We start from the raw sequence: 23,431 nt of genomic DNA on the forward strand, positions 1-23,431 counted from the left end.
TAAGCCAGTGTCGTATTCATTGCTTCTGTTGAATAAAGGTGGTCTAGCGATATTATTCAATTTAGAACAACTAGATTCACAAATAGTCAGAAGTTAACAATAATCATTCAGTGCATTCTAGAAAAAAATATAAGAACTAAACTGGAGCAATTTTAAAAGTTTAAGAGAAGGGATTACGAAAAAACAATGGTGTAAACTATGACAACCCCTAATTATAACTTGACACAGATTTGGATACCAAATAAACAAACATTCGATACTTGATTAACTACTTTTAGTTAACTTGTAAAAGACTAAAGCCTTAACACGTCTATAGAATTTAAGGTCGGCTGGCTGAAGTATATAAATTACAGTTTAGCCTCTCCTACACCTTTTTTTACAAGAAAATAAACAAGATTGCTTTTATTCGTTCAGCAAGAGCCCTACCAGGATAACTACAAGAGGACCAGTCTTCGAATTAGTTAGAAATGCTTAGAATAATTTTAGAACTTAGGATCCCGAAGTGAAATCTCTCAACTGGACAGGAGAGTCGGGACTTTTCATTTTGGCCAGAGGCGACAGTTCTGTTATGAGATTCGTCTTTCTTATCAGAAAGAATGGCAAGTTAATCCTGAAGTGACATTTTATGGGCTACGAAGGATAGGAAGACGTCTTCTATGATGGCTAAGGATGACTCAAATCCATTTTAAAGAAATATATGTGGGCGAATTTCTTTGGAGTAAACTGATCAAAAGTTTTGCTACTGACTTTTCTTGCTCGTCATCTCTAAGCAAATAGCTCGGCATTTACGGTTTTCTGAACAGTTGGCGACGCTTAAAATGATATGATAATCAGACAATTCGTTTTTATTACATCTTTATTAAATCACACCGGTGGATAAAAATCAACTACTATCTAAGACATCTATGCAACAGTTTTCGAAATCATGGCTTGTGGAAGAAAAGCAAACAATGTCACGCATCTGACCAACGAGGCAAAAGAAATGAAAATTTATTTCACTCAGATTCAAATTCCGTGAATATTTATTTCTCTCTTTTTTTTCTCGTTTTTCTCACTATAATACTAAGCAATGAAAATGTAAACACCCATCACATGAAAGAATAGATCGAACCAATGCTGAAAAGTGATTATAGAAAATGAATTCTGTGATGCAAGATGAACAAACTCAAAGAGTAAAAATCAAACGAGTGCTCTAAAATAGTGCGGTTTTTATGAGACCATTGCAAGACTTACAGCAGCTTTCACAAGATTGGATTTAACTGTGGCAAGGATTATCCTGGATCACAAACAACTTTCTCTAATATTCGGAGCATATGTTTTCATTTTTTTTTTTTTTGTACCACTACATTGCCTTATGAAATCCTAAAATAGACAAAGGACTTTGATTGCGGATTCCATTCCGTTTTAATAGGAGTGTTGCATTTATAACGATTATTCTTATAAATGCATCTCTCTAAAGGCGAACTACTTAGTCACATATAACGATTGAAAGGTTTTCCTTCAGAAAACGTTGAGATCTTGACAAAATAGAACAAATGTTTGAGAAAATATATTCCAAGACATAATAGTCATAGCAGTAGTTACTTTGGTATTATTTATACAACCCATTACATAACTAAACCTTAAATGGAATGGCCTGAAAAAGACGAATGGGCTTCGAGAAGTTTCTGGAATGAATATTCTAATTCTTAGTTCAATCAGAGTATTAACATTTTACAGTTTCAAGTTTTTTACAGTACATTCTAAGATGATTTAATACATATCTCAAAATATATGAAATATCTAACTTATACTTTTATAATATAAAATTCAAAATGGTTTTGCTAAAATCAATACATTTTTTTTAGATTATTTGCAAATTATTAGAAATTTTCTTTCAATCTTGTAATGTCATTATTCAAAACATAAAGTACAATAAAAATTATCAAAAAACTTACTAATATTTATCAAGCTTCTCCCTTCCGGATGAAACTATTTATGAATACCCCTCTTAGGCAAATAGATAAATACAAAAATAAATTCATTGATATAACAACTTAGAGAATTCGTTTGTAATAAATCCTTATAATCATATTATTTTTTATTACTAAATAATTCAGTTTTAAGACATAGCTGATTGGATATCGGAATTCTGTATTTGTATATACAAATACATCTTTTTTGTAAGATCACCTGAACTTGCACACGATGCGCATGCTCGGTTTATACTTTCGATCTTAACTATTTTGAATTCTTCAATGGTTTGGTCTAAAGTAGAAGACCCATGTAATACTGATCCGCATGGTAAGAGAAAGACTAATTAAACTAGTCTTAGTAGTTAGCCAGGCGGAGAGGCACACGTACACAAAAAATAAAAAGAACTCGTAAAAGGAAATATCTTAAATGGGATATTTCACATTCATTTATTTACAAATGATTCAGTATATGAAAGTTGAATGTTGGCGATAAAGAAACGCAGAAAACATGATGAATTTCGATGTGAATTCTGCTCGTATCAATACAAGCAGTGTTTTCTATTTACCCCTCCCCCCCCCAAAATCAATTTCTAAAGTAGGTTTTAACTCTCCCACGTACAGAACATCTGGCGTTTCTGCAGAGGGTCTTTTAAAATAATTCCGATTAAAATGTAAAAAAAAAAAAAAACATACCTGTACCGTGAAGGAAAAAAAGATGGGAGGATAACTTGATGAGTCTGTTGGCGTGAGCACTACGAACCCCTGCGAATCAAGTAAAAGCTTATCCAGGATTCGAAAAACGCGTTTGCTTATTAACATAACTTTATCCCTCCATGTTAGTGCAATCAATACAAATCTCTCCCATGGCGCCCTTCTATATCACTCAACTAAGTTATTGCGCAATTTCCCTGCTCTCTTCCTCTTTTTTTTTACTAAGCTACAGTCCTAGCCGTTCGTCATTTTTGTCCTAAGCAGGCCATAATCTTCAATGCCAGAAAAGTAACTTATTTTTACCATTAAAAAGATTTTTCATTAAGAGTTAATTGTTAATATTTTTAATTTAAAGCGAAACAGTTTAACTGTTTTTTTTTAAATTGTTCATACTTAAATTTAATATATTTACTTAATTCCTAATATTTCTGACGTTATATAAATGTTACAGCTAAAATACATCTGTAATATAAATGTTATTACAGCTAAAATAAACAACTACGAAAATAAAATCAAAATTTATTTACGAGAGAAAAAAAAAAAGAAAAGAAAAAGGACTGACTTAAAGGGGCGAAGCAAGAATGCTTTTCATCTTTCCCGTTATCTGTAGAGGACAGTGTAGGGATGTAGGGATAAGGTGTTATTGAGCCATTAAAGCTCTGATCATGGCAGAAGGGTAACAGCAATAGCCGAGCCTCAGTTAGAACTTCATTGGCTACAGCATTGCCATCCAATACCCTCCCAGGGTAATTTCCCCCGAGAGATCAACAACAACAACAACGTTACTGGCGTGCTAGGTGAAGCATAAAATGCTTTTTATTTCCCCTTTATCTGTGTCGAGAAGCTTGATGGGTGGGGGGGGGGTGTTGTGAGTCTTATGCTCGCACTTTGTGAACTATGGAGTTATCTCTGTTCTTCTGAAAGCAGGATTGTCTTGGGTCTTTTATGTGTGTGAAAGTCATGTTCACTATAACTGGAAGCTTGTCTGATTAGTGGGTTGGGATGAGAGTGTGTGCCTTGCTGAAGAACTTTTCCGCATGGTCATGAAGGAGAGAATGGATGTCAGGGGTTCCGGTTTCTCTGTGGATCTACGTGTTTCTGACGAACCATGGGGCGTCCAAGATCATCCGCAGGCATTTGTTTTGTATCCTCTGTAGTTTCCGGATGTTAGATTTGGATGTGTGACTCCATGCCGGGGATGCATATGTGATTACTGGTCGCATTACCATCTGATATAGTAACAGCTTGTTGCGTTTATCCAATTTGCTGTTGCGATTGATCAGGGGGATAGAGTTGGGCTATGGTTCTGGATGTCTTTGTGCCTATGAGCTTGATATGGCTGTTGAAATTTAGCTTTTTGTCTAGCTGTACTCCAAGGTATTTGGTTTCTGTCTGCCATGGTATCTTTTTTTCCGAGGAGTTGAATATCATTCATCTTGGATGAAGGCTTTGTGTCTGGTGAATAGTATAGCTGAGCTTTTGATGGGGTTTACTTGTATCCTCCAGTCGAGTCGGAGAACCATTTCTCTAGCTTTGTGAGACGACTGATCGCCAGGTGTGGGCTGAGAGATCTTGTCATTATGGCTGTGTCGTCAGCATATAGGGCTGTGATGGTAGTCCTCAGGTTCTGAGGAATGTCAGCCACGTAGATTGTGAAAAGTAAAGGAGGCCAATAGAGATCCCTGTGGTACTCCTACCAGGATTTGGCGCCTAGTTGAGATGGTGCCATTTATTTTTATCTGCATGGATCTATCAGTGAGGTATGATTTTATTAGACGGGTAAGGTTTGTTGGAATATTGGCCTGAATGAGTTTGTAGAGTAATCCTTGACCTTATCAAAGGCCTCGGCAATATCCAGAAAAACTGCAGCTGTGCGAAGGTTCCAGTTGTATCCTTGAGTGATATGCTCCACTAGTCGATGTATTTGTCGCACTGTGCTGTGCATAGGGCGGAAGCCAAATTGTTCGTTTGGAATAATTCTTAATTGGTCTGATTTTTCTTGTAGAATTGAAAGGATAATTTTTTCAGCAATCTTTCCTAGGTTGGAAAGTAGGCTTATTGGACGGTAGCTTTGCGGGAGTTGTGGATTGTTTCCTGGCTTTTTTATTGGTATGATGTCGGCTGTTTTCCATGTAGTGGGGAAGTGTTGTATCTTCAGTATTGCATTGGTGTTAACCAGGTGTATAATAGCCTTTCTAGGAAGTAATTTGATGGTTCTGTTAGTAATTCCATCTGGACCTGGAGCTTTTTTATGTTCTTTAGATGTTTTATGATATTGGTTATTTCAACTGGAGTAGTGGGGGTGATGCTGTCTGGTTTGTCTTTGGACTGTCTTAAGGTACGCTTGACCTGCTGGTGGACTTTATATATATATATATATATATATATATATCCCGATTCTTAAAGTTCTTAAAAGAACTGGGCGATGGACTGAGTCCTTGACTCTTTATCCCGTCATCTGAATGAAGTAAATCTGTGTGGATGGAGTGTTGTTGAGCTAAAAAGCAGTCATGGCTGGGTAACGGCAATAGCCAAGCCTCAATTAAAACTTCATTGGCTACAGCATTGCCATTTGTAACCCTGGAAGTCCTGAAAAGGACTATATTCCTTCTCATCTCTCCCGAGAGATTAGTCCTTATAAGGACTGGCTTAAAGGGGCGAAGCAAGAATGCTTTTTATATTCCCCGTTATCTGTAGAGGACAGTGTAGGGATAAGGTGTTATTGAGCAATTAAATTATTAAAGCTCCGATCATGGCAGGAAGGTAACAGCAATAGCCGAGCCTCAGTTAGAACTTCATTGGCTACAGCATTGCCATCCATTACCCTCCAAGGGTATTGATCACCGCATCTCACGGTCGACCCTCCAACCTCACAGTAATACTTAGTCTCTCACGGGATTCTTAAGTTCTTAAAAGAACTGGGCGAAGGACTGAGTCCTTGACTCTTTATCCCGTCATCTGAATGAAGAAAATCTGTGTGGATGGAGTGTTATTGAGCTATTAAAGCTCTAGTCATGGCTGGGTAACGGCAATAGCCGAGCCTCAATTAAAACTTCATTGGCTACAGCATTCTCACGGGATTAGTCCTTATAAGGACTGGCTTTAAGGGGCGAAGCAAGAATGCTTTTCATCTTCCCCGTTATCTGTAGAGTACAGTGTACGGATAGGATGTTATTGAGCATTTAAAGCTCAGATCATGGCAGGAGGGTAACAGCAATAGCCGAGCCTCAGTTAGAGCGTCACTGGCTACAGCATTGCCATCCATTACCCTCCAAGGGTATTGGATTGAATGAATCAGTCACCGCATCTCACGGTCGATTGATTCCTTCCCCTCACGAGATTAGCGCAACCTTTGTTTACTTATACTTAAGTTAAATAAGTATATAATTACTTTCCAAATATAATTTACATTTATAAGTAAAAGCATGAAGTTTTTTTCTTATTTGTTTCTTTAATTAAAAATTTATTATATTTTATTTAATATAATATATAAATTATTCTTTATGTATCTAAAATATATTTGCAAAAAAGGTTAGGACGTTTTCCTTAATGTATATTATCAAGAAAATGTTTATTATAGATTAGTACATCATAAGTCTAATTAAATAGTATTATCATAACTAAAGTTTAATAATTTTCTGATATAATTCATATATTTAATATATAATTCATGTATTTAATATTTTCTAGTATAGATCATATATTTTATTCAATTTAATACAAATCCGTCTGTCTCTAACAGCGTAATAAAAGGAACTTTGTATCGAATATTGCTAGGATGAATCTGCAGTCGTATTATGTAAATAAAGCAACGAGATATTTCAAGAAGTCATAGATAACACTTGAAAGCAAACTAGATTTCCGTAATGAAACCTAATACCGTAGTGAGCATTTGCAAGTAGAATTGATTGGCATCAGCTCTTGTTACATGGATAAATCTTAGTGAAATACACATTCCTATAATGATAAAGTTCGAGTGTACAGTTACGTGTCTTAACACAATGGTTTGATGAAAAATACAAAACTTCATGACATTTTCTAAAGCCGATGACCCAGTTACTGATTTTTTTTCTTTTAAAATATATGCGAAAAATGAAATGCTGCAGGCTATTTGATACGTTCTTAAGAGCTGCTGTTCTTAGAGATTATTTGAAAGCGAATATGGCAAATTCATTTTTTTTTCTTTTCTTTTTCAGTTCATGTAATTCAAAATAAAAATAACTATTTTCAATGTTCTTGTAAGCAACTAAACCTAATTATTCCATCTTTGATAAACAACATTCTGTATTTTCAGAGTTAGCAAAACACGAGCGCCATCTAACGACAACGGTTATCGTGGTGCTAAAATATCTAATATTATAATAATAAATGTGAGGACTCAAAAGAACACGGAGATTGAAAATACGAACAAAATAGGTGCTTGTATCTAACGAAAACTATTAGAAGCATAAAATACAGGTTTCTTTCCTCTTTCGTTCTTACATTATCATTCCTATTTAAGGGAAAATGTTTTCACTACAAGAACATGCTCTGTAGTTTGAAACCGAACGTAAGGTAACTATCAATCAACATCTGATTATAGTCTAATTTCAGGATTAACCAAGACTTCACCGATATTGACTTGCTACACTACGCTGTGGCCCTAGCTAATAAAAATATTAAACTCGGTGCGTTGTGATCAAGCTGTCACCCACTCATGTTGAATGATAGCACCCTAGATCCACTTGCGATACGCCCTACAAACTTCATGTGCCTTCTAGCAGATAAACAATGGGATGGAAGCACGTTAATAAAAAAAGTCCGACATAATAAAAGTCTGATAATATAGAACTACGTCTTTTGATTACTTCTATAATGAATAGTTGGAACTCTATTAAAATATCATCGAAAGTATACTCCATCTAAATTATAGAATTATAGAATAAAATATTCTTTACGATTTTTTATGTAATACTTTAGCCTGCTTTCTGATCTACTATATACACGTATATTTACACTATATATATCTCAAAAATCTGATAACATGCCCTCTGTGGTGCAGTTAGCTTGCTAAAAGAAGAAAATATCTGCAAATGTAATTTCGTTTGATTAAGTTAGAATTACAGCCGAAGATATTAAGGCTGTAATTTGTGAAGTACTATACTTGGTTATTGCGTGTGTTATCTAACTGTTTTGAGTAAAACCCAGAGTTTCAGAGAGAGGAACCCTTCAACTCCTATACGACATTAGCCACCTTCAGTTGAAAAGTCAATATAAAGATTAGTCTTAGGAGCGAAACTTCTAATATAAGAGAAAACTACAGTATCTGAGCTACTCTAGAAATGTAAATAGCTATTGCAAGACAAATTTTTTATTTTTTCCCTCCGCTAGTCTTTTATTTATTTTTCTCTGCAAATATTCCTAATGATGCTTAAAACTACAATTTTGTCTGCATTGATTTGGAATTTTAAACCTGAAATAATTCCAAATAAAATATAGAGTAGGTAATATCAATTTCTTTCATTTAATAGTCCAACCAATTTATATTTTATTAATGTTTTTGAGTATTTTTTAAATTCTAGATATCTTTAAAACTCGAAGAATCTAAAAACACGTTCTAAACAACAAAAACTGAATGAATTTCAACTTAATTTATATCTTTTATAAACAAAAACTACAAATATATTTTATTTTAAATTGTAAATGTTATAAAGTTTTCAATTTTTAAAAATATTTGAGATTTTTAAAATTATTTCATTAAATTTTGATATTATTTAGGACACCTTTTAGTAAATAACATGGATTTACTATATATATGACAAGCACTACTTTGAATATTTATATGGCAAACAGAAACAAAATATCTTGGAGTAATTCTGGACAAAAGATTAACGTTCAACCCACACACCAAAGCCTTATGTACGAAAGCATCTAAAACTATTACACAACTTTACCCTCTAATAAATAGAAAAAGTAGACTGAATACCAGAATCAAAGTGCTCCTCTACCTGCTGACGATCCGCCCCATGATGACATATGCCTCTCCAGCCTGGAGCCACACATCCAACTCCAACATCCTCAGACTGCAGAGAGTGCAAAATAGGTGTTTACGCATGATATTGGACGCACCGTGGTTTGTAAGGAACGTGCAACTGCATAGAGATACAAACATCCCTTACATCTACTCCTTCCTATTAACTACAGCAGAAAAATTCTTCTCAAAGATCTCTACACACCCCAACGATCTAGTTAAACAAGCAGCAAACTATGAAGAGACCGACCTCTTCAAATACAAGAGGCCAAAAGCCATCCTAAATACTTGCAACAATGACTAATCTCCGTGCCCCCCAGGGCCAGCTCTCAGCTCATAAATCTTTCCTTCAATTCATCCTTCCTATCAGACAACGGGGAATAAAAGCATCTTGCTTCGCCCTTCTGGCCAATGATGTTATGTATGTTATGAATATTTATTTATTGAGGAGAAAGGAGCGATGGATGAAACCCTGGGAGAGTAATGGATGGCAATGCTGTAGCCAATGAAGTTCTAAATGAGGCTCGGCTATTGCTGTTACCCTCTTGCCATGATCAGAGCTTTAATAGATCGATAACACCTTATCCCTACCAGGGCGACCACATCTAGTACTTTCGTACTAAATCTAGTACGATTTATAAATTTTTAATGTTCTAGTACGTTCGCCAACAAATCTAGTACTTTTTCCCTTCCGAATAATAATAATACCGTAACAACAACAACAATAACAACAACAACATGAGAGTTAGACATATGAATTGAATATTTTTCTCTTCTCCCACCTCTCCATATGTCACATTCAGTGATACAAGAATATGATTTCTCATTTTTTCCTATCCCTCTCACTGTTCGCTAGTCTTCTCCCCCCCCCCCCCTCTCCCACGATCCCGTACTTAGGCAATCCGACTGGTATTAGCCAATGAAAATATATTCTTTGCTGTTCAAACACTTCCCGCGCGTTATAAGAAGTCCAGTGTTTTTATTAACAAAAACTTGTCAATTCTTCATCGAAAATATTATTATTTAGATTTTACTTTTAAACATGGACAAGTGACAAGAAAAACGTTCTAAATTTAAATTTGATTCTAAATCTCAGGAGAAAATGTGCAGTGCATGAGTCAGTCAAGTACATAAACGAGCTATTGGAAGTGAAGATATCAATGCCAACCCTTCCAATTCACAAGAAACCACTTCTCACACAGGTAATTCAGATAAAAGAGAAAGTGACGCTAGTTATGATTCAAATTTAGATTTGAAAGGGTCTTCTAAAAAGACGAAAAAATCGTATAAGCAAAAATTCAAAGAAGAATGGTTGGAGGATCCCTTTCTTAAATCCTGGATTTATTCAGGTAAAAGTAAAGGACACACTGCTTATTGTAAATTTTGTGATATAAGCATTAATGGTAGCAAATGTCTATTGATTCGTTATGCAAACACTCCAAAACACTAGCAGAATGTAGAATCTAAAAGAAGCAGACTAGGTCTAATGTCGTTGTTTAAATCCAATTCCAAATACCGGTCAGAAAAATAAATTAAAGAGGCAGAATTAAGATTATGTGCACATGATGCAGACAGGTCCCTTCCATACAGGGGGGTGCAATGAATCCGGGCGGCACAATTTAGGGACGATATAATCGAACATTCATATAAAATACGTAATAAATAATGCACTGAAATGTTCGTGCATATTTGTCACCTTCGAATATGAGAGATTTCAATGAGCGGCTGAATCGCTGGGTAGTTAAATAAATGGTACGAGCTTCAACACAACTTACTTTAATCACTGCTCTCAGCACACTGAACAAACATTCTAGGAATTTCTTGAGTTTTCTTCTTGATGGACCTGTGTTTCAATCAGGATTTCTCCATGAGTGCAAGTCACAAAGATGCTTCCGATGATCTCGATCTTGAGCCTCTCTCTCTCTTCCATGTTATCCCCATAGATTTCACTAGTGGATCTTCTCATCTTGTAGGTGGTCTTCCTAGTTTTCTCTTTATTCTTGATGCCAGTTGAATATTCTATATGTCCATCTGTTATTCCTGAGTCTGGCGATGTGACCTGCCCATCTCATCCTGCTTTCATATACTGCGATTACCATATCTTTTATGCCTGATCTCTTTCTTAGTTCCGTGATTCTAACATGTTCCATTTGGTTGATGTTACAAATCGTACGTTCCATTGCACGCTGAGTTATTCTGAGAGTCTCTTCTTCTTTGCTTGTCGTGTTCCATGTGACATTACAGGAGTATGTTTGTTTATTATATAAAAATAAGTTTTTTTTTTTACTATTTGTGTTTTTTCTTTATTTTAATATACGTTCCTCTTAAATGTGCAGTATAATAAAATGATTCGTAACGTGTTATTGTACTTCGGGATTTTTTTAATTTTTAATGGAAAGGGGACACAAAAATTTTGCGTTCAGGAGTCGCAAACCAATGGAACGGCCCTGGATGCCGAACACAATCTGCTTTTGTGGCTTATGGATACTCTTCCAACTCTATTGAAAACAATTGCTCCGGATAGTGAAATTGCTAAGCAAATACAGTGTGGACGCACTAAATGTAACTATCTTATAAAAAATGCGTTGGCTGTAGGTTCACTCAATGAAATCTCAAAAAAAAAAATCCTTTAATGAATGGACTCCTTTTGACAAAAAAAAAAATTGAAACATTCATCAGCTACAGATTTTACTATTTCTGAAGAGTAATTAATTTAGCAAAATTTGATAAAAATAAAGAATAAATACTTCCAGTATTTTTATTGTGGGTGGGAACTCTTGTATATATGTAAATAGCATAATAAATAACTGAATATTTAATGTTACATTATTTTAAACACTAAACTGAGACTAAAAATTATATGGTAAATTAATAAACATGTGAAGTGTTAGAGTTACAACTGGGACTTCTCTTATGATGACTGACAACTGCAGCTCTTGGACTTTTAGATGTCTACAGTGAGGTGAGTTTTGACTTTTTTTTTCTTTTCATATTTGTCTTACATGTATTAATTTAGCGGTTCTACATTGAGTTCATCTATGACAATAAGGTAGTAATGTCGTAAGATGTCTTAAATAGAGTGAAACGAAAGCAAATGAAAATTTAGTACTTTTTTTTCAGATCTAGTACTTTTTTCCTGCATAAGTTCGAAATATACATTTTGCTGGGTGGTCACCCTGATCCCTACACTGTCTTCTACAGATAACGGGGAAGATGAAAAGCATTCTTGCTTCGCCCCTTTAAGCCAGTCCTTATAAGGACTATGAATGTTTACTGTTTGTACGTTATGCATTTATTTGTATGTTATATAAATTATTTTATCATAATGGTTGTACGAATACCATCAATTCAAAATGATTTAGTTTTTAGAAAAGGACTGATTACTGCGGGGAATAGAAAATGCGATCTTAAAAGATTTCAGTTCAGAATTTGAGCGATTAGTATGGTACAGCATAAAATCTGTAAACAAAGTAACATAATAAATATTTAGTATAATTTATAATAACTAAAATAGGATTTATATCATAAATAAATAAAGCAGAACATTCATAGACAGGCAGACTCTTTTAATTCATTTAATGTCTTCAGTCTTCTGCCTTACCCACGCTTCCAGACTGATCCATAAGGGAGGCGAAAAGATTTTCTCCGCTTCACTCTTCATTACATCGTTGGACATTCGACGATACGGACCTCCCGCCCAGTGGCCCAAATCCTCTTAATTAGTACGTGGAACCTGCTATATGGAAGTGTTCGAACTCATTAATTAAGAGTTTATGCGATACTCCCTAGGCTTATCGGATGACCCGAATTTTATCCCTCAAAAAATTACCCTTTCGAATTTTAATGCTGCTAATTACCTAGTGAGGGCAGCACTGTTGTGAGGCATGTTAAACTAATTAATGTTTTCCGGCTGGGATTACAAATTTTTTGTAGGATCTAATAAATTCGGAAATTCCTTATCGGCTTTGGGTAGAAATGAATGTTAGGGCGGAGGCGACTTGTCTGGTTACATTATCGGAAGAAATTGGAGGAGATTTGGCCATTGCTGAAATCAAATAGGATGCTGTTGATGATTCAAACTGCATAATCAGATTACGTTGACTACAGAAAAAGGAACTGTCTTTATTGTTTAATTAGCAGCAGGAAAGTTCATATTTTTAACACACTGTGATTCAATAATTAAGATTACACACGAAATATTATGTTGCAAACGGACCATTTTTATGCCATGTTCATAAAACACTCATGCGTATATATTATATATACTGCACGTTCAATGTATATATCGTTATTGTTTATTGCTATTGTTTTCTATCCGGTCAATTAATTTTGCTGGGTGAAGAAAATCTAAGTTTCTGGGCACAAAAATCCTACGATTTTCGTATAAGACTGGATAGCTGAAATTTAGTTCAAGAAAAAACAACAACGCTATAGAGGTTCCTTGTGCTCCATATGGAATTCAGACAGAGGTTTTAAAGTCAAACGGCATCGCATGTTTGTGATTCAGTGCAGCTAACAGAAGAAAAAAGTATCAAGATTAGATACTTTTTTCTTCTGTTAGCTGCACATAAAGCAAATAAAGGTTAGCACATAAAACCCGTAAGATTCCTATACACTCATGAGCCAAAACATGACCACTATTTCCAGCCAACCAGACTGCAGAGTTGGAAACAATTCGGTGGTGGAAGTATCCTGGTATAAGAATAGTTCTCATGGACATCACTGGGTCATCTCATTCCCAATGAACGCCTTGACCTCTAATTTTTATCTTGGGATTGTTTCTGACCAGGTATTGTCCTAAATGATGACAATATAGTCGGATGGATCTGAACTCTTACAGCAAGGCAACATTCAGTGTCAAATTCTTCTTCTTCTTCAACCTTTTGGTTCTATCCGCTGCTGGACGAAGGTCTCCCTCATCATTTTCCAGACCACTCGGTTTTTCTGCCTCTCCAATCCATCTCACTCCAGCAATTTGTCCCACTTCATCCCTCCACCTTCTTCTCTGTCTTCCTCTTTGTCTTGCTCCATCCATTGGTCTCCACATTTAATGTACGCTTCTGTTAAAGTCCATGTTTCTCCTCCATATGTTAGGACAGGAAGTATGCACTGGTTGAAAGCTTTCCTTTTTAGACTGATAGGGATGTCACTTCTGAATATGTCTCTCATTTTCGCATAAGCCATCCATCCAAGGTGAATTTTACAATATCCATGACACCTGTTTGAGATCTTATCCAGGAATTTGTCTTCCTATCTCTTAATGTTATTTTTTAGCATACTTCTCTCCATGCGATGTTGTGTTGTTCTCAGCTTTTTGTTTAGGGCATCTGTTAAAGTCCGTGTTTCTCCTCCATATGTTAGGACAGGAAGTATGCACTGGTCGAAAGCTTCCCTTTTTAGACTCATAAGGATGTCACTTCTGAATATGTCTCTCATTTTCGCATAAGCCATCCATCCAAGGTGAATTCTTCGTTCAATCTCTTTTCTTTGGCAATCCTCAAAGGATAACAACTGACCCAAATATACATATGAAATAACTTGTTCTATTTCATGTCAAATTAGAACATATCAAAGTATTCCATGTGCCCCCCCCCTTCTGGTCCCCGTCCCCTAATTCTCTTGATTTGAATCTAATCGAACATTGGTGGAATCACGCGAAATAGTCGAAGCCAATGCTTCCTCAATCGCTGACCTCCGAAATGTTATTCTGTCTAGTTGGTCCAGAATACCTCAGGACACCTTCCATGGTCTAGTGGAGTCAAGCCAAGACGGACTCCAACGATTATTTAGACCAAAGGAGGCAATCCGCTGCTAGTTAGGTGATCATAATGATTTGGCTCTTGAGTGTGTAATGCAATGCAAGAAGCGAGTTATCTTTCACTGTGTAACAATCAAAATTAAGATGTAAAATATGAAAATTATTCTAGATTATTTCTTTCCTTTTATCCCTATTGTTTTAACAAGTGTAGAATCATTGCTGTGCTAATGCTAAGAGACTGGCCTAATATTGAGTCCTGGTGGAGCAGCCCAATAATTAATTATTAAACCTCTTGTAAGTAGCATAGGACTTCTTAGGCTCAGTCTGTTTCGACAAAAGAGCTGGGTTTTAATCTCGTTTAGCAACGAATCTTTTCAGGGCTTACAACTGAATTTCGTAGAATATTTGTTCGTTGTTGTTAAACAAAATTTATGATACCAAAATCATAACATTTTCTATGATTTACCTATATATTTACATGTGTTCATTCCTGAAAAAAAAAGAATAACTGACATTAAAAATAAATAAATAATATGATAAATAAATGAAATTAAAAAAAAAAATAGTAAATAAGATTAAAAATAATAGATGAAATAAAAAAAAATAAATGAAAATAACAATTATTTTCTTGAATAAGGATGTCGAGAAATTTAAGGATTAAAAAATATTACGATTTCATGATTAGGTTCGACAGTAAGCGCCTTTAAGTCACATGGTCTTTTTTTTCCCACAGAGAAACGTCATATTACAATAGGGACATTGTAAAACTTGTAAAATATTAATATGTGTAGATATGTTAATACACGCTGGTTGCGATGGTTTTAGTCATATGTTTCCTCTACGCATGCGCATAATAAAATAAACGCAGATAATTACTAAAATTACTAAAAATATCGCTCGATCCATAATATCCACCATTTTAATAAAATAAGGTGATTTTCTTTTTCAAGAGAATTCACAGCACTTAAACATTATTGAATACTTTTTTTATCCATTGATTTTTTTTCGAAATTGGGACTAAAATGTCTCGCACTGGATAATTTCTAATAAAGAATGAATCTAATAAAGTGCTTTAACTTTGGCATAATACGTAACATTAAGACTGAACTTTTATTTCAAAAGACGATAAGTTCCTCATATATATTTAATTTCACAGAAAATTGGGGGGGGTCATTTTAAGGACATATTGGTTTCTTGTCAGCACGTCTTCTTGATCGCATGTAAGTTCATTTTGCTGATATATAGCAATAAACTTATGATCCTATTTCTTGGAAACTATTTGCTCCTTATTCCTTCTGACAGCTTGGCGATCACGTTGGTTCCGTGCTTAACCCCAATAATACTTTCTATCCAACTCCTTTAATAACACGTCCGTCATCGCTATATCTTAAAATTACTGAGAACTTTGGTGTTTTCCACATAAAAAACTTTGAAGAAAGAATTCTTTTGAGAACCTTAAAAAATTTGTCTTCATCTTAGATATTTTGTTCTGTGATATTTAACAACTAAACTAAATAAATATTCAATAAAAATAAAAAAAAGTGTTTTAAGAAAAGCTTAGAATTATAAATATAATTTAAAATATTTTATATAATTTATATCATTTTTTTATTTAATTAATATCTCATTCTTTATTAACACCTTATTAAATTTATAATACATATTATACATTTTGATTATATTTAGGAAATGTATTTTATTGGTTTGTTTGAAGACAATGCTGTACCAATGAAGTTTTAACTGAGGTTCGGCTGTTGCTGTTACCCTCCTGCCATGATCAGAGCTTTAATAGCTCATTAACACCTTATCTCTACACTGTCCTCTACAGATAACGGGGAATATGAAAAGCATTCTTGCTTCGCCCCTTTAAGCCAGTCCTTATGAGGATAAGGATGTATTTTATTTTAACGTGAAGGAAATTGAAAGTCAATTTTCTTTAAAAATTAAGTTAAGGGGTATTATTTCGCCGAATATTGTTTCGCCGAATTGAAGCCTTTGGCTGTTCATATAATTAGTGAGAGTCAATTTTTTATTTGGGATCTAAAACGAGGAATTTTTGTTAGTTTTCATTATTATTCCTAACTAAGATGGCTACCATTTACAATCTAGTATAAAAAAACGAAGCAAAAGTTGTTGTTTTTATCTTGAAGAATACATACACACACACATATATATATATATATATATATATATATATATTCATGCGTATATATGTATTCATAATCATGCGTAACATTTGCAAATTATTAACTGCATGAAAATATGTATCACAGAGTCTATACTATAGACATAATTGAAGAACAAAATGTATATTATCCCATTCTGTTTAAATAACCACTTCACTTTAGATAATCTCTGTTCACACATCCCAAATGCTAACAATGCCAAGTTATTTCCAATTTTAATACGAAGATACCATAGATGCTATTTTTGAACTCCCTTAATTTTTTTTTTATCAGAACTATCATATTTGTAGTCTCTATTCTTTCAATAACTGTTTTATTTCTAACCCAGCTCTCAGATCCATAAGTTAAAATTGGTTCGACTGTCTTGTATATACTAGTTTAGTGTTTGACAAATTTCTCTCTTATTCCATACAAATTTACTTTCTACCAAAACAGTTTTGTTAATTCTGTTGTCTATTTTCATATTTAATTTGATATATTTGCTCAACATTGTGTCTAAATAGCTGAACTATTTTACTTATTTTATAGGTTCAGGATGCAGGATTTATTCAATGTTCTTGCCTCTTTTATTATTTGTCTTTTTATTGCTGATTTTGATAATCTAATTTGTTACAGCATTAAGCTCAATTAAGGAATTCTATAACCTTATACTCGGTTTATTTAAGAGTTTGCCATCCATCACATTAAATACATAGCTGAGATTAACATCACCAGTTTTATCATTAGGCCTAACGCCACTTAATGTAATCCCTATAGATGAATAAGAGTGAAGATAGTGTGCACCCATCTCTTACACCTGATTTTTTTCATACGATTGAAATATGGCCAATGAACTACTCGATATAATATCCAGTACAGTCATACAATGCGAAGTCCGCTTTTCTCTTGGCATCTTTTCATATACCCTTTCTAGCTACAAAACTTAAATACAGCTCCTTCTTGTATACCTTTGATTTCTCAACTATTTGTCTTAAATTGAAAATATGATCCTGACAATCCATACTAGGGCTAAACCCAGCTATTTATTCTTCAAGTTTCTCTTATAAATTTTCCTTAACCTCTTCTCTAGTATGCTTGAAGAAATCTTACCTGTAATAATCAGTAGGAACATTCGGCCATGAATATGAGGACCCATTTGGAATTCTACCTTCTCACAGGAATTCTGAAATATTCAATGTAGCAATCTCAAACCTTTTATATCTTCATATGTGAACATTTCTGATCAAAGGAAGATATTCTGTTGAATATCTTCTACTTCAGCTACTAGGTTTTTTTTTATTGCGTTTTATACCTCTCAAGTATATGTGAATTACTCTGATATGCACAGTACATATTAATTATTGATATGTATTCCTGATTGCGTCCTTGGTAAATCCACCATTTCGTACTTCTTTTTTCATTTGGAAAGCTTTCAAAGTAATTACTCCACGCATCATGAATATCTCAATATTTATCATCTTAGATTCCTTTTACAATACTCTTTCCTCCATTTCTAATTTTTTTTTTTCAATAGCTTCCAGAACATTTGGCCGCCTTCCTGATATTTATATTCTTATCTAACTTTTTCTTTGTATTTTGGCTGCTTTATACTTCCTTCCTTTCTGTGCATTTTCGGAATCAATTAATGTTTTCTTCATAGTTTGCTACTGAATGTCACAGGTTTGCATTTTGTTTTCAAACTCTCATTTTTTCTTTAGTGATGTTTGTGTATTTGAGTCTACAATTCACATCTGAAAGCTTCTCAACTTCAATTCATTTTAAAGCTTTCTTACACACTTTGCTTTTCATTATGGCATTGCATTTTATTCTGCTCTAAACTAAATGGTGATCACTTCCTATTTCAAATCCTCCGTAAACTCATGTATCTTGAAGCAGTCTGAAGATATCACAATTATCCACAATACCATATATAATAAGAATAACTTTATGTTGGAACATGGTACTAATCCATGTCCTGAACAAAAAAACAACAACCAAGTACTCATTATTTGTTCTGTTATCTCTATTTTTTTTCAAAATATTTCTATATGTCCTGTCTTTATGTCCTACTCTGCTGGTGACATATTTAACAAGGGAAGGTTTTCTTTTTCTTTCTATTAGCTGCCTTTTCTTGACTTCAAAAATTCCTCCGCCTTCTTCCTTAGTTGAACCTCTGTGGAACACAACAGGCATAAATAAGTCTCATTAGCCAGTTGACAATTTGATATTTGCCGACATCTCTCGAAATGAAACTGATTGCTATTCAAATTTATCTTCGTATTTACATTTAATACTACAACACTAATCCTCAGTTCAACCGTGCATTGGACTTAGGATTTCTTTTATGTTTTTGTTAATTGTATATATATATTTATGTATTTTTATATAATCCGTATAACATTTCAAACTACTTCAGGCCTTCAATAAGCGCGAGGTGGTCTCACACCGGGTAACGTAATTCATCTTCTATCTAAAAACAATCACAATTATACATGTCAGCCGTAGAATTCGAACCCGTAGCCTATTATTTAAAGAAAGAAAGAAAGAGAGAGAGAGAGAGAGAGAGAGTACTAAGCCAACAAGTCTGGCAAACTTGTATTTATGCAATAAAAACATTAATCTGATATTTATAAAAATTAAGTGGATATTAAATCCAGAATTATTTCAAAGTCGAATACAGAAACGATAAAAGTTTCGTATGAAATTTGACCACGGAGCTTACGAGAATACACTCGCCGGTATTTACGAGTTGCCCTAGCCGGACCTTATAGGTGGCGCGATCGCTAGCCTAAGCGTCAATATATTCGCCAGTTACAGGTCCATTTTGATAAAATTTCACTGCCCTGACAGCTGTTTCGACAACCCAAACCCAACAGCTGTCAGGCCAGCGAAACTCTGAAACGATGCTGTATATAATATCCGCTTAATTTTTATAAATTTTGCATCGCCGAAGGGAAGCCTTTTGGCTCTTTATTTTAGTTAATCTGATATAGTTTCATACATAATTTAACTGAAGATTTGTATGTATATATATATATAAATAACAATATACCACAAACAAACAATTCTGGGGAAATAACAGCATATATATATATTCCACTATTCGAGCCCTACCCAAGGGCCTATGAGTTGTGGAGATACTTTCTGAAAATGAAAGCTGTGCCGAACAAAGCGGCCTTTTGCAGGCTGCCCAATTTTTAATCCATCTAACTCGAGTGCTTCTAGATGTTTTTTCAATGTTTTAGGGATGGCGCCTAAAGCACCTATTATTATGGAAATAACTTTCGTTTTCTTTTGCCAGATTCGTTCAACTTCGACTTGCAAATCGCGATACTTTGTATTTTTTTCATTTTCATCACTTTGTAATTATATATATATATATATATATATATATATATATATATATATATATATATATATATATATATATATATATATATATACTATTTAATAAATACCAAGTTTGTGGCGAACAGAGCTTACATACCTTACTATAAGAATTGCCAAGAAGGTGTCCTAATAAATTACTAAATATATGAAGAGGCTATGAAACAATATGGGATGTATTAGAAACATATACACGTTAGCACAAGAATAATGTTTAATTTGCCAAATATTTCGGTCTGAATATTACAGACCACCTTCACTGGCTACATAGCAATAGTTTTAAAAAACGAAGTGGAATACGAACAATTTAAAAAATTAAATATGGGATGTAATATCACTTAATTTAAATAATTTTACGTCGCCGAATTGAAGCCTTTGGCTCTTCATATATTTAGCAATTTATTAGGACACCTTCTTGGCAATTCTTATAGTAGGGTATGTAAGTTCTGTTTGCCACAAACTTGGTATTATCTAGGTCTACCTACTCACTGATGAGATCCCAATGAGGGTGGAAACCGTTGCGGGGAGGATCTGGCTTTGAGAGGCTCCGCTTGGAGGTAGGTTTTCGCCTGTCTCTGAGTGGGGCCACCGCTGAGATTATGGCTCTGCCTTGGTGGTGGGGTGAGCCTTCCACTGGGTAGATCAATGCTGAGAAGTTCTTGATGATAGGGTGAGCCTGTCACTGAGTGGAACAACGCTAGTTGGGCGATCTTTCGGGATCGTCTTATTTTTAGAGCCCGCTTCACTTATACATAAAGGTTGAAACCGGTAAACATTATGGGTAACTACCAAGAATAGCGATCGGAACTTGCTCCACCCTTACTATGAGTTGCCTCAGTGTTGTACTACCAAATGGGCTATGTGTTGCACTATCTAGGTATTTGCTTACGCTTGGACTCGCCGAACTTTATATAGTTTCTATATTCGGCATGAAACTCTTTGAGTTTCTTTTTCGGCTGTGAAACAATATGGGATGTAATATCCCTTAATTTAAACAGAAGGATTTATTCTAATGCAATCAAAGCCAAAAATTTTCAATATCAATAATAATAACAGCAAATGCAGATTATGCGATCAGAAAGATGAGACTGTAGAATATCTAATCAGTGCCTGCAGTAAAATAGCTCAAAATGACTATAAATATCGCCATGATCAAGTGGCACAAATTAATTCATTGGCATGTATGCAAAAAATATGGCTTTTCTTCTTCTGATAACTGGTGGCAGCATAAAATAGAGACAGCATTGGAAAACGAAACAGCAAAAATTCTCTGGGACTTTAGAATACAAACTGATCGGCATTTGGAACACAAAAGACCTGACATCACAATTATCGAACATCGACAGGTTTGGATTATTGATATCGCAGTATCCAATGATAACAACATTAACCACAAAGAACTGCAAAAATTGCTAAATATCGAGATCTGGCAATCGAAGTTGGCTGACTGCGACTTAAACACATCACAGTCATTCCAATAGTTATCGGTGCACTTGGTTCAACTTCAAGGAAGCTGTCCAACTATTTACAGCAATTAAAAATCAATGAAGTGACCCCATATGACCTACAAAAAACAGCATCACTTGGAACAGTCCATATTTTACGACGCTACCTGACGGATTATTCTTAGATTCTTGGGTAGAATCTGAATTGTCCTGAATCACCAGTCATATTTTTATTTATATGATATCTTGTTTTGACTGTGTATCAATTATGTGAATAAAATAATAATAATCCACTGTTTACAATTCATTAGTATTCAATACTAACTTTTATCGACATTTATTTGGTAATATTATTGAGCTTTTCTCACAATACAGGACATCCCAGAAATCATTGTTTAGGCTCCAGCTGGATGGATTTTATGATTTGGTATTCTGAACTCCTAATTTTTTTTCTCTCGATTTGTTTTAATTTTTATTTCGATCGAACTATTTGAAGCACAAACGTAGGAAAATTATAATTGAATAAATGTTCTCTGGTGAGTGAAATTTAATAAAACTTAGGGTTTAGGATGAACACAAGAATGTATCTATCCACATGGTTGAAATTTGGTTTCCACAGAAGAAATTTTATTGATAGAAGTAAAATTATAGCTATCCAGATCGTGCGAAATTATTATTTAGCACAATCTAGATAACTTAAGTTCTTAAAAGAACTGGGCGATGCACTGAGTCTTTAACTCTTTATCTCGTCATCTGAATAAAGAAAATTTGTGTGGATGGGGTGTTATTGAGCTAAAAGCTCTAGTCATGGGCGGGTAACGGCAATAGCCGAGTCTCAGTTAAAACTTCAATGGCTACAGCATTGCCATTTGATCCCTGGAAGTCCGCATCACTTAACTTATATAGTCCTTATAAGGGGCGAAGCAAGAATGCTTTTCATCTTCCCAGTTATCTGTAGAGGACAGTATAGGGATAAGGTGTTATTGATCTCAATACAATATTCAGTACCCTCCAAGGATATTGGATATTGTATTGAATCCCGATAACTTTGAATTACTGAAATATTTATTTCAATATATGTAAATTTAAAACTGGTGTATGTATAATATCAATTAATACTAATACACTTTAAAGCAGATTTTAATATTAATTTGGATTCATTCATAGATATACATTTTATACTCTTTATTAATAAATATATATTTTTAAAGCTAACATTTTGCTTTTCTTTTTATTATCACCGAATAATATTTGTTTGGATACATAAGAAGAGTGTATCAGTCACTTTTTATGAAGCTGTCAGATAAAGTTATCGAATATTCCACTCTCCATCTCCGAATCTTGCAACAGAAAGTGAACCAAAAAAAAAAGGCTATCTTCTTTGTCAATTCAGGATCGTCACCATCGAATGCCTTCATCTAACTAGTGAATAAGATGTAAACATTCTCATTTTAAAAGCTCAACTATAGCGGATGGGTTCCTCGAGCAATATTCGTTCGTGATAAATGGTGTAAGCATCTTTTACACCGATTCCCATTAAAGGAAGCGAGCTGTTACATAAAAACATTTGTCAATGACAGAAATCCTAACCTGTGGGCCACATTCTGTCCAAGGACACTATTCAAAGTCGTAAAGTAGGTCATTATCCCTCCAGGAGATGCATCAAAGGTCAAAGATGAATTGCCTTCTTTCGATCGAACCAAAACCACGCCTTAATATTTACTTGGTAACTGAAGTGATATCGATGGTCCAGTTGACACAAGGTAATGGCTGCAGGGGGAAGATACTTGGGGGGGGGGGGACTATGTGGTGAAATTTTCTTGGCGAGATGACTAAGGAAGCACTTTAAGCAAATGTTGTCGTTGATGGGAAATAGCATTTTAGTACAGTTTGGGAAATGCATCAAATATATCATGGTTCGCTGCCTTTTTTTTTTTTTTTTTTTTGCGGCATGTTTTGAATATAGGTAGCTCCATTGCATTGGGGGGATCACTGTTTAA

Source organism: Typopeltis vanoorti, chromosome 21, assembly GCF_054136105.1.
Source record: "Typopeltis vanoorti isolate ZY-2024b chromosome 21, IOZ_Tvanoo_1.0, whole genome shotgun sequence".
NCBI classification, from domain to species: Eukaryota; Metazoa; Arthropoda; class Arachnida; order Uropygi; family Thelyphonidae; genus Typopeltis; species Typopeltis vanoorti.